We start from the raw sequence: 19,335 nt of genomic DNA on the forward strand, positions 1-19,335 counted from the left end.
GCCAGGTGATACTGTGGGACAGGGAGGTCAGCCAGGTGATACTGTGGGACAGGGGAGTCAGCCAGGTGATACTGTGGGACCCGGAGGTCAGCCAGGTGATACTGTGGGACAGGGGGGCAGTCAGGTGATACTGTGGGACAGGGGGGCAGCCAGGTGATACTGTGGGACAGGGGTGTCAGCCGGGTGGTACTGTGGGACAGGGGAGTCAGCCAGGTGATACTGTGGGACAGGGGAGTCAGCCAGGTGATACTGTGGGACAGGGGGGTCAGCCAGGTGATACTGTGGGACAGGGGAGGTCAGCCAGGTGATACTGTGGGACAGGGGAGGTCAGCCAGGTGATACTGTGGGACAGGGGAGTCAGCCAGGTAATACTGTGGGACAGGGGGGGCAGCCAGGTGATACTGTGGGACAGGGGGGTCAGCCAGGTGATACTGTGGGACAGGGGGTCAGCCAGGTGATACTGTGGGACAGGGGGATCAGCCCCATTACCTTGATAGTACACTATTTTGAACAGGACGCATAGGGCCCATAGGGCTCTGGTCAAAAGTAGTGCACAATATACGTAGGTGATAGGGTGTGATTTGGGATGCAGACATGCTGTGGGACTGGGTGTAATTCCCTCTCTGGCAGGTAAGCTTAGGCCCTGAGTGACAGAGGCAGAACGCTCATTACCTGCTAAATTAAACCTGTACCGTGGGGAGGTTCTCTCTATCTCTGTCTGTGCTGCTCTACCAACGCCATGGCACAGAGACAGACTGCAGACAGCGAAGAGAGGGAGACCAGAGACTGTGACATGTAGCTAGGAGAGACTGATCTGTAAAAAGGTCTATGGAAAAGTGGAATTATTGAGCAGCTCCAGCCACCGTGCAGGTTTTCAGTGACTGGTCCAAATGGAAGTAGATTTAAACGCTTTAGTAGAAGTCACCTTGAAAATGTGTTGGTAGTGTGTAATATATGTTCAAGCTGAGACATGAGAGCTGCTAGGTCAAATCTGAGGATTATCATTGTAATTTTGTCATTAATTAGATTTTATTGCTGGTAATAGAAAAGAGACACCAGTTTTTTCCTGTAGTAACAATCATGATGCTTAGCTTTACTTTCTGAGTCTGAGCATCTCAACTCACTTACACACACACACACACACACACACACCAACATGAACATCTCATTCCAAAATCATGGGCATTAATATGAAGTTGGTCCCTCCTTTGCTGCTATAACAGCCTCCACTATTCTGGGAAGGCTTTCCACTAGATGTGGAACATTGCTGTGGGGACTTCCATTTAGCCACGAGCATTAGTGAGGTCGGGCACTGATGTTGGGCGATTAGGCTTGGCTCGCAGTCAGCGTTCCAATTCATCCCAAAGGTGTTCGATGGGGTTGAGGTCAGGGCTCTCTGCAGACCAGTCAAGTTTTCCACACCGATCTCGACAAACCATTTCTGTATGGACCTCACTTTGTGCACAGGGACATTGTCTTGCTGAAACTGGAAAGAGCCTTCCCTAAACTATTGCCACAATGTTGGAAGCACAGAATCGTCTAGAATGCCATTGTATGATGTAGCGTTAAGATTTCCCTTCACTGGAACTAAGGGGCCTAGCCCAAACCATTAAAAATGTTACAGTTGGCACTATGCATTGGGGCAGGTAGCGTTCTCCTGGCCTCCGCCGAACCCAGATTCGTCCATCGGATTGCCAGATGGGGAAGCGTGATTCATCACCCCAGAGAACTTGTTTCCACTGTTCGAGTCCAATGGCGACAAGCTTTACACCACTCCAGCCAACGCTTGGCATTGTGCATGGTGATCTTAGGCTTGTGTGCTGCTGCTCGTTCATGGAAACCCATTTCATGAAGCTCCTGACGAACAGTTCTTGTGCTGACGTTGCTTCCAGAGGCAGTTTGGAACTCTGTAGTGAGTGTTGCAACCGAGGACAGATGATTTTTCCGCATTATGCACTTCAGCACTCGCCGGCCCTGTTCAGTGAGCTTGTGTGACCTACAACTTTGAGGCTGAGCTGTTGTTGCTTCAAGACGTTTCCACTTCACAGCTACTGTGGGACAGCACTTAAAGTTGACCGCAGCAGCTCTAACCGGGCAGAAATTTGATGAAATGACTTGTTGGAAAGGTGGCATCCTATGACGGTGCCACGTTGAACGTCACTGAGCTCTTCAGTAAGGCCATTCTACTGCAAATGTTTAGCTGTGGAGATTGCATGGCGGTGTACTCCTGTCAGCAACAAGTGTGGCTGAAATAGTCGAATGCACTCATTTGAAGGGGTGCCCACATACTTTTGTATATATAGTGTAAATGCACGCACGCACATGCAAACACACACACACACATATTAGCCCCTAAGGTTGATGTCTGCGACCCCGCGGTTTAAGCTAGAGGTGTCTTTGTTTTGCATTGGATGCGTCTATGTAACACTTCCGCATCTGCGGTGAAAGGTGACAGAGCTAGAGCGGTGTTTGTCAGACCATGAGGCATCCCAAAAATCTTTTCACAAAATCGTCTGTAGCGTCCGAACAGTTTGGGCTACACGCTAATACACATTGTGTCAAGGTGAGACTCTCTGCATTTGTATGGGCTAATAGCAGTAAGACCAAAAATACTTTTCCATAAAATATTTTTTTTGCAAGTGAAAAAAATAAGTGATTTGAGTTTTATTGACAGGAGTACACCAGGGGCTGATAAATGATGGAGTTTAGCTGCTCCAAATGGGCTTGATTGATAAGTCTGTTCAGGGATACAAGTGCTGCATGTAGATATCCCCCCTCTTCCTCTACTTACGTTTACATCCCAGTAAAGAGCCTGGAATCAGGCTGGATTGATGGGCTTCACTTTGTCCTTCCACTGCAAAGGGCAACACGCTGTGGCCCAGCAGCTCTGGTCATGCATGGTGAATGGATGAAACACACACCAGTGAGAGAGGGAGTAAGGTTCACCAGATGCCCAAAGTTGTTGGTGTTTTGTCTTGAGCAAGACTGAAGGCTGTCTTCTAGTCATAGTTCATAGTCTCTTTCTCAGATAACACAGGATGGCTCAGGCCTTTTCTGTCTGAGTCAAGGTGTTTCACGTTTAACATTTCAACTTTTTAATGTCACCTTCACAAGTACAGTGAAACGCCTTTCTTGCAAACTCTAACCCAACAATGCAGTAATCAATAACAATGTATTACTAAAATAACAAGGTAGAACAAAACCATACGAGACATAAGAAGAACACTATAAAGTAAGTAAGCGCACTATATACAGGGTAAGTTCCAGTAGCATATTTACAATGTGCAGGGATACTGGAGTGATAAAGGTAGATGCAGTATGTATAGGGGTAAGGTGACTAGGCATCAGAATATTGTCATGATGTTGGCCTGAGTGGGGAGGTTTATGACCCCCATAAATACCTTTCTCCTTTTTCCTCTCTCTACTCTACTGATGTGACTATATAAAATCCCTTGATTAACAATTGAGAGAGAGTCTGGTGACATCAAAAGATGGGAACGGAACCATATTTCGGTAATCCAACCAGCTGAAAATATGCGTTGGTACTAAATGAATATGATGCCAGATCAGTTGGCGTCTGAGACATTATGACTGATGACAGGACGACATAAACTGTATCTGGGAAAGTCTACACATTCTAGTTATCAGATTCACATGGAATTGTTGTGCAATTTAAATATTTAAATATGAAACTATTTGTGAAAAGATTAAATGTAATTTTAGCTTCCAAATGAGAGAATTGGGTTTTCATGAGTGAACTATGCTCAACTCAGTGGCCCTGCCCATGTGAACAGACATTGGTTATAAACTATGAAACACACCCTTCTCTCCCCTCCTATATAAAGCCCTTGATGAAAATGTAACTTTCTGTTCCGAGGATGTTAGGGCGACAGTCCTACGTTAAAAGGGCTCAGATAATAAGCTGTTCCAAGGACGTGTGGACTTGAGGTCCCCACGTTGAAAGGACAAAGACCACCTACAGAACTAAGCCAACCTTAGAGGACCTAACGAAATTAGCATCGAATTTCAATGTGAAGGTGACGACCTACATGCCGGAAGGATGAATTTCGACTATACCAGCCAGAATATAGCATGAGCATATAGCATGGCAACTTGGTATGAACTTTGAACTCTTATTCACTAAAGAAGTGCTACCCCATCCGCCTGCTAAACGTGGGCTAGGAGACGACGGACAGAGTATCCACTCTACCACGCTCCAGTTCACCACTAGACAGTCTTCAGCGGACCAGAGATCCATGCTGGACAACCAGCCTACGATCTATGACTAATCTACCGAACTGCAGCTCAGAGTAAATATTTATTGCATTCTCCTTTTTCAAATGGGAGGCAATTTAGAATGCATAAGATACTGTATTTACGATAGCATAGCTTCTCCCTTTGTTCCTCAGTCTTCCCGCTCATTCACTCAAAGCCAACCCCCTTTCCTTTGTGTAACCAGCCGTCATGTCGGCTCCGTCCACCAGGGACGTTTTCTTTATGACATAATTTGTAATCAATGTATGATCCATTTTTAGTAAATAAATATTTTAACCAAATTTTGTATTGCTGATTCAACTTGTTAGCCAGGGTTCGTGAAGAATTTAGAACTTTCAGATGAGACTAAATAAGGTGAGGATTAAATATTGACTGCTACTGACGTAAAAGATTACTAGGTCCTTAAGAGTTTATTCGGAAGATAACAGCTCTATAAACATTCTTTCGTGGTGCCCCGACTTTCTACTTAATTATTTACCTGATTAGCTTAATCAGGTAATATTAATTACAAAGAAATTATTTTATAGAATAGCACGTCATATCACTTAATCCGGCATAGCCAAAGACACGACAATATACAGTTGAAATTGGAAGTTTACATACACCTTAGCCAAATACATTTAAACTCAGTTTTTCACAATTCCTGACATTTAATCCTAGTAAAAATTCCCTGTCTTAGGTCAGTTAGGATCACCACTTTATTTTAAGAATGTGAAATATCAGAATAGTAGTAGAGAATAGTAGTAGAGAGAATTATTTATTCAGCTTTTATTTCTTTCATCACATTCCCAGAGGGTCAGAAGTTTACATACACTCAATTAACATTTGGTAGCATTGCCTTTAAATTGTTTAACTTGGGTAAAATGTTTCAGGTAGCCTTTCACAAGCTTCCCACAATAAGTTGGGTGAATGTTGGCCCATTCCTCCTGACAGAGCTGGTGTAACTGAGTCAGGTTTGTAGGCCTCCTTGCTCACACACGCTTTTTCAGTTCTGCCCACACATTTTCTATAGGATTGAGGTCAGGGCTTTGTGATGGCCACTCCAATACCTTGACTTTGTTGTCCTTAAGCCATTTTGCCACAACTTTGGAAGTATGCTTGGGGTCATTGTCCATTTGGAAGACCCATTTGCAACCAAGCTTTATCTTCCTGACTGATGTCTTGAGATGTTGCTTCAATATATCCACATCATTTTCCTTCCTGATGATGCCATCTATTTTGTGAAGTGCACCAGTCCCTCCTGCAGCAAAGCACCCCCACAACATGATGCTGCCATCCCCATGCTTCACGGTTGGGATGGTGCTCTTCGGCTTGCAAGCATCCCCCTTTTTCCTCCAAACATAACGATGGTCATTATGGCCAAACAGTTCTATTTTGTCCTCAGACTAGAGGACATTTCTCCAGAAAGTACGATATTTGTCCCCATGTGCAGTTGCAAACCGTAGTCTGTCTTTTTATGGTGGTTTTGGAGCAGTGGCTTCTTCATTATTGAACGGCCTTTCAGGTTATGTCGGTATAGGACTCTTTTACTGTGGATATAGATACTTTTGTACCTGTTTCCTACAGCATCTTCACAAGGGATTGATTTGCACTTTTCGCACCAAAGTACGTTAATCTCTAGGAGACAGAACGCGTCTCCTTCCTGAGCGGTATGACGGCTGCGTGGTCCCATGGTGTTTATACTTGCGTACTATTGTTTGTACAGATGAACGTGGTACCTTCAGGCGTGTCTGCAATTTTTTTCTGAGGTCTTGGCTGATTTTTTTTGATTTTCCCATGATGTCAAGCAAAGTGGCACTGAGTTTGAAGGTAGGCCTTGAAATACATCTACAGGTACACCTCCAATTGACTCAAATGATGTCAATTAGCCTATCAGAAGCTTCTAAAGCCATGACATTTTCTGGAATTCCAAGCTCTTTAAAGGCACAGTCAACTTAGTGTATGTAAACTTCTGACACAGTGGAATTGTGACACAGTGAATTATAAGTGAAATAATCTGTCTGTAAACAATTGTTGGAAAAATGACTTGTGTCATGCACAAAGTAGATGTCCTAACCGACTTGCCAAAACTATAGTTTGTTAACAAGAAATTTGTGGAGTGGTTGAAAAACTAGTTGTAATGACTCCAACCTAAGTCTATGTAAACTTCCGACTTCAACTGTATGATACATAGAGTAGCAGCAGCATCTATGATGATAGTATGTGAGTGAGTGTGTGTAGAGTCGGTATACCTGTGCAGTGGTTCTTCCTGTAAAAGTTGCGTCGTACTGCAGCACACCTTTCGGGCTGCCGCAGAATTCTATGGCACATTGTTTAAGTGTCAGCCATTGTTGCCATTAATGCTAGTTAAGGCTAGTTTGACCACCAGAGGGCATCTTTGAGAAGCATTTTACTTTTTTAATATTGGCTGTATGTACTAGAGAATTTAAGTAAGAACATAGTATTTGGGATTGATTTTAAGAAATATAGCTTAATTTGATTAATATTATGGTGTTTCTATTGTAAGAAAAATGAAAAACGAAACCCTCAGTGTTTCCGTTAGGAAAATATGGTGTTGTACAACGTGACTGGTCGGGAGTAGGCTACAGTACTAAGAGCAAAATAATCCTAACATTTCCACACCCACACCCTAATTGTAGTCAAACCAATACCCAAATGGAGATTCAGTGAAAATAAAATCTCATTGATTAATCAAGACCAGTCCCCATAGTTGACCACAGGCGGGTAGGCTATTGCTTCAAATCATATTGCTTCTATCTTCAGTATGCTTTAAATGTCACAAATAATTGAACACACACAATTCTTAAAACTGTGAGAAGAGTAATAGGTGATCTGCACTGCATATTAAACTGACATACTTATTGCTGTATTCCACGCGTTACTGTGTGTGTTTCGATCCTCTCTCTCTCTCTCTCTCTCTCTCTCTCTCTCTCCCCCATCTCTCTCTCTCTCTCTCTCTCTCTCTCTCTCTCTCTCTCTCTCTCTCTCTCTCTCTCTCTCTCTCTCTCTCTCTCTCTCTCTCTCTCTCTCTCTCTCTCTCTCCTATCCCCCATCTCTCTGTCTCTCTCTCTCTCTCTCCCCCATCTCTCTGTCTCTCTCTCTCTCTCTCTCCCATCTCTCTCTCTCTCTCTCTCCCTCTCTCTCTCTCTCTCTCTCTCTCTCTCTCCCCCATCTCTCTCTCTCTCTCTCTCTCTCTCTCTCTCTCTCTCTCTCTCCCCCATCTCTCTCTCTCTCTCTCTCTCTCTCTCTCTCTCTCTCTCTCTCTCTCTCTCCCCCATCTCTCTCTGTCTCTCTCTCTCTGTCTCTCTCTCTGTCTCTCTCTCTCTCTGTCTCTCTCTCTCTGTCTCTCTCTCTCTCTGTCTCTCTCTCTCTCTGTCTCTCTCTCTCTCTCTGTCTCTCTCTCTCTCTGTCTCTCTCTCTCTCTCTCTCTCCCCATCTCTCTCTCTCTCTCTCTTTCTCTCTCGCACGCATGCACTTGCAGTCTTGACCTCTGAATGCTCGGCCATGAAAAGCCAACTGACATTTACTCCTAAAAGTGCTGACCGGTTGCACCCTTCATAACCACTGTTTTTATTATTTGACCCTGCTGGTCATCTATGAATGTATGAACACCTTGAAAATGATCTAGCCTTTATGGCCATGTACTCTTATCTCCAACCAGTTCGGATTTACGTATAACTTATGTATGACTGACGCCTTTAGTGAGAGGTCTAAAGCTTGAATATTTCATAATTTCTGCCCTCCGATTTCATATTCAATATATAAATAGGCCCATGCACCTTGATATTGGAGGCGGAAAGACCCAGTTCACCAGCAACCCCCGTTCCCCTTTGGACGCGGCCATGCCTAACGGGGAAAGGGGGTGCACCATGCGACCGTGACTAACGGGGAAAGAAGGTGCACCATGCGACCGTGTCTAAAGGGGAAAGGGGGTGCACCATGCGACCGTGCCTAACGGGGAAAGGGGGTGCACCATGCGACCGTGCCTAACGAGGAAAACCCTGCTGTATGTGTGATAATGGAGTGAGTGTTTGTGTGTTGCAGTGTCAGTGTGTAAGTGTGTAGGACCCTGTGAGTGTGCATAGAGACAAAGGTCAACTCAGATAGTCCATGTAGCCATTTTGTTAGCTATTTAGTTATATATTTAGCAGTCTTATGCCATGGGAATAGAAGCTATTCAGGAGTCTGCTGGTATCAGACCTGATGCACTGGTACCGCTTGCCGTGCAGAAGCAGAGAGAACAGTTTATGGCTTGGGTGGATGGAGTCTTTAATGATTTTCCAGGCCTTCCTTTCACACCGCCTGATGTAGAAGTCCTGGGCAATGTACTGGGCTGTCCGCAGCACCCTCTACCAAGCAGTGACACAGCCAATCAATGCTCTAAATGGTACAACTGTAGAACTTGAGGGCCCTTGCCAAACCTTTTCAACCTCTTGAGGGGGAAGAGGTGCTATCACACCTTCTTCATGACTGTGCGCATATGTAAGGACACCGAGGAACTTGAAGCTCTCGACCCACTCCACTGCAGCCCTGCCTTTTTGATATTGTCCTTTTGCTTGTTTGATCAAATCAAAATCAAATCAAATTTATTTATATAGCCCTTCGTACATCAGCTGAAATCTCAAAGTGCTGTACAGAAACCCAGCCTAAAACCCCAAACAGCAAGCAATGCATGTGAAAGAAGCACGGTGGCTGGGAAAAACTCCCTAGGAAAAACTCCTGAGAAAGGCCAAAAACCTAGGAAGAAACCTAGAGAGGAACCAGGCTATGAGGGGTGGCCAGTCCTCTTCTGGCTGTGCCGGGTGGATATTATAACAGAACATGGTCAAGATGTTAAAATGTTCGTAAATGACCAGCATGGTCAAATAATAATAATCATAGTAATTGTCGAGGGTGCAACAAGCACGTCCGGTGAACAGGTCAGGGTTCCGTAGCCGCAGGCAGAACAGTTGAAACTGGAGCAGCAGCATGGCCAGGTGGACTGGGGACAGCAAGGAGTCATCATGCCAGGTAGTCCTAGGGCTCAGGTCCTCCGAGAGAAAGAAAGAAAGAAAGAAAGAGAGAATTAGAGAGAGCATATTTACATTCACACAGGACACCGGATAAGACAAGAGAATACTCCAGATGTAACAGACTGACCCTAGCCCCCCGACACATAAACTACTGCAGCATAAATACTGGAGGCTGAGACAGGAGGGATCAGAAGACACTGTGGCCCCATCCGATGATACCCCCGGACAGGGCCAAACAGGCAGGATATAACCCCACCCACTTTGCCAAAGCACAGCCCCCACACCACTAGAGGGATATCTACAACCACCAACTTACCGTCCGAAGACAAGGCCGAGTATAGCCCACAAAGATGTCCGCCACGGCACAACCCAAGGGGGGGCGCCAACCCAGACAGGAAGACCACGTCAGTGGCTCAACCTACTCAAGTGACGCACCCCTCCCATGGACGGCATGGAAGAACACCAGTAAGTCAGTGACTCAGCCCCTGTAAAAGGGTTAGAGGCAGAGAATCCCAGTGGGAAGAGGGGAACCGACAAGGCAGAGACAGCAAGGGCGGTTCGTTGCTCCAGCCTTTCCGTTCACCTTCACACTCCTGGGCCAGACTATACTTAATCATAGGACCTACTGAAGAGATAAGTCTTCAGTAAAGACTTAAAGGTTGAGACTGAGTCTGCGTCTCTCACATGGGTAGGCAGACCATTCCATAAAAATGGAGCTCTATAGGAGAAAGCCCTACCTCCAGCCGTTTGCTTAGAAATTCTAGGGACAATTAGGAGGCCTGCGTCTTGTGACCGTAGCGTACGTGTAGGTATGTACGGCAGGACCAAATCGGAAAGATAGGTAGGAGCAAGCCCATGTAATGCTTTGTAGGTTAGCAGTAAAACCTTGAAATCAGCCCTTGCCTTAACAGGAAGCCAGTGTAGGTGTTGATGTCATTGCGGGACTTGTTGTACTTGTTCCTGTCCTCAGCCGTAGCCTCAGGGTTGTCTGTGATAGCCCTGAATGCGGTAGCCCTGTCCTTTAGTTTGGCGCCAACCTCCGTGTAAATCCAGGGCTTTTGATTGGGGAAGCAGCTAACTTTCACCGTGGGGACAACATCGCCGATGCATTTCCTAATGAAGCCGGTGACGTTGATGTTGTTGGCGGAGTTCCAAAACATAATTCAAGCATAATCTCTGATTCTGGTGACCATTTTTCCACGGAGCGAGTCATGGGTAATTCCTGTTTGAGCTTCTGTTTGTAAACAGGAAGCAAGAGTACGGAGTCATGATCTGAGATGCCAAATGGTGGACGAGGGAGGGCCTTGTATGCTTGCTTGTGTGTAGAAGAACAGTAGTCTTTAGTGCCCCTAGTTACGAGGGAGACGTGTTGATGGAAGTTGGGCATTACGTGTTAAAAATGGATGTACATTTTCCTGCTTGGTCTTAGCCTCGTATAATTAACTGCCAGCTTGTTATTTTTCTTGTCCTGAGGTGGAATGTATACAACAGTCATGATAACAGCTGAAAACTCCCTTTGGAGGTGAAAAGGTCAGAAAGGGTCATCCATCTTGGCCAGTAGAAAGGAGGGAAGAGGCGGACGGTTCTCCCTTTGCCTTAATCTCGCCAGGATCTGACCTCTTTTTTTAATTTGACCTTTATTGCCTCTGTAACGTCCCCGTTTCCTCTTGGGTAGCCCAAAAACACGAAGTGACCCTGGGAATCGATAGAACATTGCTCAGAGATGCACAAAAACGATATAACATTTAAAATGCGTGAATTTTTCCTTTAATACCAGAAGAGTTTAAGTTTCCCAAGTTTGCTTAATCAAATTTTCAATGACATGCTATTATTTGAGCCCGGCAGAATGGCTGCCAGTTATTCAAATGCTGCTCAAGAGGTCACCCAGGTATAATACACAGGAGATTTCCCACCCCTGTCCCTTCCAAATCAATGGATGCATTATAATACAGTCCTTAACCTCTCTGGCAAAATATCAATCCATATCCTTGATGAGATTACTTGAGGTGCCTGTGGTCAATCGTGTTGTCGTCGTGATTGATGACTCTCCCTGCACTCACAGGTGTCATCTGGCTGTACGGTTCTGTACTGTAGTACTTTATGGAGGGCCACTAACTGCAGTCCTGGCAAGCAGGGGAGGGAAGGAGGGGGTGAGCCGAGGGGTAAGCAGGGGCTAGGAGAGACTGGCAGGCCCAATGGAACTCGCAGTAGGTCGCGAGAATCGTGCCCGCACCAGTCAGAGCCTCCAATCGGCTCACTCAATCACATCCACTGTTGAGTGCAGCCAGAGCGGGGAACAGCACCTTGTTCACCCAGAGATCAAGCTGTAGAATACTTCTAGTACTTCTGTGTTACCTCACCCCAAGAACGATGGGGTGGAGGTGGAAAATCTCATCTTGACCAACAGTGAAAAATCCAGCTCTTCAGTTATGTTGCTGAAAGGCAGTCAGATATAGATAACCTAGCTAATGGCATCAGGTAGGCACAAACAAGGGATGTGACAATTGGACAGTTTCGCTTAACGTTTAAACTGCATTTTTTTTTTTTGCGGTTTACCATTAAAACGCTAAGAGAAAATCTACAGTAGAGTTCTGTTCTGGCATAATGTTCTGTATTGTTCCCTTAGAAACAGTAATAGTCTCTGATTGATGTGCTGCTGTGTTATTTTGTATGCTGTTTTTTATGGTATGGTAGCTAGATGTGTTTTATTTCTACTAAATGTCATGGTAAGTCACGGAATTTAACAAACTTGAAAGTATACTGAACAAAAATATAAACGCAACATGCAGCAATTTCAACATGTTTACTGAGTTACAGTTTATATAAGGAAATCAGTCAATTGAAATAAATTTATTAGGTCCTAATCTATGAATTTCACACAAAATTGGAATCCAGATATGCATCTGTTGGTCACAGAAACCTTTAAATAAAGTTTGACATTTCTGCTCAGTATGCAGGCAATGGAAGAACTGGGACATTTTCTTCTTCCAGGATCCTTGCGACATGGGGCCGTGCTTTATTGAAACATGAGGTGATGCCGGATAAATGGCACGACAATGGACCTCAGGAGTTTGTATCTCCTGTGTGTGTGTGTGTGTGTGTGTGCACAGGTGAATGTGTGTGTCTGTGTTGGTGGTAGATCATATGTTCACTATAAGCTTTAAATTCTAACTTGTGATTGAACATCGACACCCCAAGGTCATGACTACATTAGGTTGACATTGTCAATCACTGAGGGAGTTCACTGAATGAAGTAATATTGTGATAACTGCACTGTGATCTTAATTAAGGGGCGGCAGGTGTGGTTAGAGCGTTGGGCCAGTAACCGGAAGGTTGCAAGATCGAATCCCCGAGCTGACAAGGTAAAAATCTGTCATTCTGCCCCTGAACAAGGCAGTTAACCCACTGTTCCTAGGCTGTCATTGAAAATAAGAATTTGTTCTTAACTGACTTGCCTCGTTAAATAAGGGTTAAAAAAAAGTGGGGGGGAGAAACATTTTCAGTTAGGGATTTTTTTTATGTTAAGGAGCCCAACTTCGCTTAAACGTTTTAATGTTTAAACGTTCACACCCCTAGCACAAACCATGACCTTTTTTGCTCTCCACATATGCAGCTCCAGGACAAGTGTGTAACTGCAACATAATGTGTTTGAAAGGCATTTAGATATGAAAGGGATGCAGCCCTTTATAACCCTGCAGACAGGTCTGTCTGATCTACTCCTGCCTCAGATGCTAAAAGACTGTATAAACCCAGATAGAAACGATAGAAGATCTTTATATCCCTCCAAGACTGTCTGTCACTTTGAGGTGCAGCTGTTCAACTTGCAGAATGTTTTCAAAGAGATCACTGTCTCCGCTCCAACCTTGTGCTGAGACCCCCTGCTAGGACCTTTGCACATGTGCCCCCACATTAGCTCTCTCTCTCTTTACTTATCTCCCTCTCATTCTCTCTTCCTCCCTCTATCTCCCACTCTTATTTGCACACACAAACACAAACAACCGCATCAACAGTAATCATATATTCCTCAGTCGACTGAGAGGCTGCAGTTGAGGAGTGCAGGTGGAGCTAAATATCTCATCATGGTGTAGGAATGACACCTGAGAGACACAGAACACTGTCAACATCTAACCCCAATGTGTGTGGTTCAGACAAACAACAGAACCTTGTCCCGGAGTAAACAATAATACTACTACTAATAATATATGCCATTTAGAATACGCTTTTATCCAAAATGACATTACAACTTTAAAGATTTGGATTTATTGCATTTCATTTATGTAAGTTGTATGAGTTTGAGAACGCAACTGTTTGATACCACAGCTCACTGTGCTTACAATCTCAGAAAATCCCCAAGATGTATTTATTTGTTATGTGGATAGGTTTTTGGACGCACGTTGGTTCTCGATTCTTGTTATTGTTTTTGTGACAAAAGGGAAGTGTGTAAATGAATGACACCAAGACACCACGTTGCTTTTCTCCACCAGGGGGCAGTGGATATGGCCCAGAGTGACTCCCATAGGGTGAAGCTTATTGGAGTCAGTTCTCCACACAGGTTTCACCTCTCACTGCCCTCAGAGAGATGCGTGTCTGGACATGCCACTGTCCCATGCATGCCCACTGCTACCCACCTGATCAAGCTCTGTTCCGAATGCCCCCACCCTGTGCAGCCCTGATGAGGTGCGTGAGGACAACAGCGTTGCCCCCATGGGGGGGTTCTCGCGAAACTGTGTTACCCGCTAATGAATTTTAATATAGGCACAGATTACATTTTCTCTACACAGCCAAAGGAATGAGATTGCTGGGACATGGATGTTATGCATCTGAGAGATCTTGACTGGCTTTCAATGAATATATCAGCAAGCAAAGCATGAACAGATAGCTATATCCAATTGTTATTTCAAAAAGGGATAAGTGAAATTGTAAGCCTCAAAATAGGTGGTTATCTTGCTTCAGAAGACACCACAAATGCACTATAGATACACTGTACTTTTGAACATTTATCATTTTTTGGGATAATTTAATTTAAAATAAACCTAATACCTGTTTATTCCACTTTAAATTAGGAAAAGATGTGGAAAGATATTGAAACATAACCTAGATGAAAGGTGAAGTGAATTATGACATGAGTGAAGGATTTTTAGGACCTTTTCCTGGCTCTCTAACCAGCCAAATAACCAAACAAACTAAATAATTAGAAAATGCATGAGGTCTAGACTTTGGTAGCTATGAAACCTCATTTTGTTGACATTCCTAAATTAAGTTGTCATTTCTTCCTCTCCACTGACATTCTCTGAAGATTTGGCGAACTCAATAAATGTTTGTCTCATTGGTTAATGGGTCACCTTGTCCTTGAAGATAAAAAACAAGATGCACTTAGTGAAGGAGGATGACTAGAGAAGCTTGCTCCACATTTCATAAACAGCTCGGGCCTTAGAGGATGTCTTTACTGACAGAGGACATTACTGCACAAGACTGACAAAACACAAAGAAATAACCAAATGACATTTAGAGTGTTTTGTTCACGTCAAGAGAAATAAAACACATTCTGTTCCCCTCATCTGTTCCCATTATATGAGATGTGAAATACATTTGTTTAGTGACTTGGTTTCGACTCATGCCAATAATGACACATTCCGCTGCTCAGTTAATGAACTTGAGAGAGGAGGTGAAATATAGCGACCTGCCGTCTCTGTAGGGTTCAACTCATTTGAAACAAACAACCCCCCCCATCCCCCACAGTACCCAGGGAAGAGAGTCCTGTGTCTGGCCTCCACAACCAGGGAAGAGAGTCCTGTGTCTGGCCTCCACAACCAGGGAAGAGAGTCCTGTGTCTGGCCTCCGCAACCAGGGAAGAGAGTCCTGTGTCTTTCCTCCACAACCAGGGAATAGAGTCCTGTGTCTGGCCTCCGCAACCAGGGAAGAGAGTCCTGTGTCTGGCCTCCACAACCAGTGAAGAGAGTCCTGTGTCTGGCTCCACAACCAGGGAAGAGAGTCCTGTGTCTGGCCTCCACAACCAGGGAAGAGAGTCCTGTGTCTGGCCTCCACAACCAGGGAAGAGAGTCCTGTGTCTGGCCTCCGCAACCAGGGAAGAGAGTCCTGTGTCTGGCCTCCGCAACCAGGGAAGAGAGTCCTGTGTCTGGCCTCAGCAACCAGGGAAGAGAGTCCTGTGTCTGGCCTCCACAACCAGGGAAGAGAGTCCTGTGTCTGGCCTCCACAACCAGGGAAGAGAGTCCTGTGTCTGGCCTCCACAACCAGGGAAGAGAGTCCTGTGTCTGGCCTCCACAACCAGGGAAGAGAGTCCTGTGTCTGGCCTCCACAACCAGGGAAGAGAGTCCTGTGTCTGGCCTCAGCAACCAGGGAAGAGAGTCCTGTGTCTGGCCTCCACAACCAGTGAAGAGAGTCCTGTGTCTGGCCTCCACAACCAGGGAAGAGAGTCCTGTGTCTGGCCTCTGCAACCAGGGAAGAGAGTCCTGTGTCTGGCCTCCCCTCTCTACACCATCCAGATGACTTTCACCTCATTATTTTACACCTCATCATGGTGTGGTCAGAGACAGACAGCCCTGGGGACAGAGCATGTTAGGATTGAAACTACTGTGTGTGTGTGTGCACAGGTGAATGTGTGTGTCTGTGTTGGTGGTAGATCATATTTTCACTATAAGCTTTAAATTCTAACTTGTGATTGAACATCGACACCCCGAGGTCATGACTACATTAGGTTGACATTGTCAATCACTGAGGGAGTTCACTGAATGAAGTAATATTTGGAGTGAGTAATTCTGACTTCTGTCACCTTTAAATGACACAGGCCTCTGGTGACTGTCCTCTGAGAGGGGGTGGAGTGATGATGGTTGAATATGAGACATTTCTCCACATGGTGGGTCACTGACTACATCCGGTTCTGTTACAGGAACTCTGAATATCTTTTCATCTCTGTCAGAGAGATTCCACTCCACACAGCCAGCTTTCCCACAGTCTACATTCCTTTCCCAGACGTGTCATCTTTATCTGATGCGGATACCTTCATCTTTCCCTTCAGCTCCTGTACTGTACTGTATAGTAGAGCACTACTATGTTCTTGAGTGGCAACATTTATGTCATGCCTTCCCCAAGCAAAAATAAAGGTGACGGGAAATATGGACGCTGAACATAACGATCTGACATTACACAGTGGCAGATCAAACAGTTGGATATGTAAAGCTGGGTTTGTATACTGTATACGACTCACTGTAAAGCAAGAAGATCTCAACCGGTTTCTAGCCTATAAGTGGAAGGTAAACAGTCAGTGTGTAGTCTGTCTGCTGCTTCCATCCTCTTCCTCCCAAATTACACCCTATTTCCTGTACAGATGTAGGATCTTGATTTGATCACCCAGTTGCAAGAAATGTAGAACTTGTAGTATATTTGAGGTTTTAAAAACGCTTGTAAAGTTTAATTTATTTTCCTGCTGTAGGAGACTGGCTCAAATTAAGATTCTACATTTGTATAGTGCACTTTAGAACAGGGCCCATAGGGTCTTATATAGGGAACTTGGTGCCATTTGGAATGCATATGTAAGTTATTACTGGTGATTCACCTTGCCACTCTACTGTTAGCCAATGGGTTTTTGGAGGTTTCGTTTTGTCTTACCTTCACATACTCAACTATGGAATATTACTGGCTGGGTTGCGTGACTTGCTTACGAGTTAGAATCGTCCCAGTCAACAAGCGCTAAACCAGCACGTAGGCAGAGAGTAGGATGATGATATGTGGTGGCTGCGTTGCATGACGTGTTGTCCATGCTGTTTCCTAACAGATAATACATCCGTGACTGGTGCTACATGTTGGGGTCCTTGTCGATGATTGTTCACATCGCAAGAAGAGTCCTGTTAGACATCCATAGAATGAATGAACCGGCTTCCTCTCCCAGTCCCTAATACATGTTTACATTATATCCCTGGCAGTTGAAGAATCCATTTGAAATCTCGGTGCAAGATTGTCTAGCATTGCAGGCCTGTCCGTCGGTCGCACTCGGACAACAAAGCAATTGTGATGGCAATAGAGCTGTGATAGAGCTGGTGAGTTATCATAGTAATGGTGATCATTCCTCACCATCTTGCCAGCCAGCAGATTATATGTCCCGGCCATTTGTCAGGGCTTGGGCAAACTGCATTTGGCATGCATTGTCTTCCAAGGCCTCCCCTGCATCACTGAGCCTCAAGATCGATGTCCAGTCCACAGCCAACATAATGAAATGTACAGCCATCAAGATAGGATCAATTACTCCCTCTCTGTGTATTGGTACCCGAGATCAATTTTGGACTAAAACAGAAAGGGCCTCCAATGGTCTTCTGTTTTGCATGTTGGGGGGAGAAGGGAACTGGACTTTAGCAGAATGTAGAACATGTTTGCATGGCCCCTTTTTGGGGGTTAATCTGAATCCCCAAATGACTCTTTACAATAACATATTTTTGTGTAAATCTTTTTGTGTGAGATATTTTAGATTTGTCATGACGCCTTTTCAGTCTGTTGGCCATTTCAGTATGCTGGCCTTTTCAGTATGTTGGCCTTTTCAGTATGTTGGCCTTTCAGTATGTTGGCCTTTCAGTATGTTGGCCTTTCAGTATGTTGGCATTTTCAGTAGGCCTTAGTGATATCTCAGTTATGTAGCTGCTGAGCACATTGTGATGTACGATTTCAAGCCAGAGGAGCAGATATCTTTCTCGCTGCGATGAGCAAAAATAGCATGTAGAAAATATTCAAATTGTTCCATGCTCCGAGAGCTATGAAACATGCACAACCCTCGTTCCTAAATATAAAGCCATCCATTAGTGCTCCCTCCAGACTCTCTACTTTATATTCACACTGTCAGCATCATCAGACCAACTGAATTGTTGGAACCATACATTATTGAATATCAGCAGAGTGTAACAGCCTGAAGTTGAGAAGCTTCCCTATGAGCTGGGACTGTTTAGGAGGGAGTCAGATGTCAACATTGGCTAAAAACAAGTAGCTTTTTGGTCTTATGCTTAGCCCTAACCACAAATGAAGGTTAGCAGTATGGTTAAGATTAAGCTTTGATTTTATTTTATTTATTAGGATCCACATTAGCCGATTCCAATGGCAACAGCTAGTCTTAGTGTGGTCCAACACATAACAAAAAATACATTAAAGACAACAGAATGTACATACATTTAAAAACATTAACATGTAATGTGTGTGCATCTATCAGTTAAACATACAGTTGAAGTCAAAGTTTACATACACCTTAGCCAAATACATTTAAACTCAGTTTTTCACAATTCCTGACATTTAATCCTAGTAAAACAATCCCTGTCTTAGGTCAGTTAGGATCACCACTTTATTTTAAGAATGTGAAATGTCCGAATAATAGTAGAGCGAATGATTTATTTCAGCTTTTATTTCTTTCATCACATTTTTACATTTTAGTCATTTAGCAGACGCTCTTATCCAGAGCGACTTACAGTAGTGAATGCATACATTTCATGCATTTTTTTATTATAATTTTTTTTGTACTGGCCCTCCGTGGGAATCGAACCCACAACCCTGGCGTTGCACACACCATGCTGGCGTTGCAAACACCATGCTCTACCAACTGAGCCACATTCCCAGTGGGTTAGAAGTTTACATACACTCAATTAGTATTTGGTAGTATTGCCTTTAAATTGTTTAACTTGGGTCAAACGTTTTGGGTAGCCTTTCACAAGCTTCCCACAATAAGTTGGGTGAATTTTGGCCCATTCCTCCTGACAGAGCTGGTGTAACTGAGTCAGGTTTGCATGACACAATTTTCTGGAATTTTCCAAGATGTTTAAAGGAACAGTCAACTTAGTGTATGTAAACTTCTGACCCACTGGAATTGTGATACAGTGAATTATAAGTGAAATATTCTGTCTGTAAACAATTGTTGGAAAAATGACTTGTGTCATGCACAAAGTAGATGTCCTAACCGACTTGCCAAAACTATAGTTTGTTAACAAGACATTTGTGGAGTGGTTGAAAAACGAGTTTTATTGACTCCAACCCATGTGTATGTAAACGTCCGACTTTA

The sequence above is a fragment of the Salmo trutta genome, chromosome 19 (assembly GCF_901001165.1).
Source record: "Salmo trutta chromosome 19, fSalTru1.1, whole genome shotgun sequence".
Taxonomy (NCBI): Eukaryota; Metazoa; Chordata; class Actinopteri; order Salmoniformes; family Salmonidae; genus Salmo; species Salmo trutta.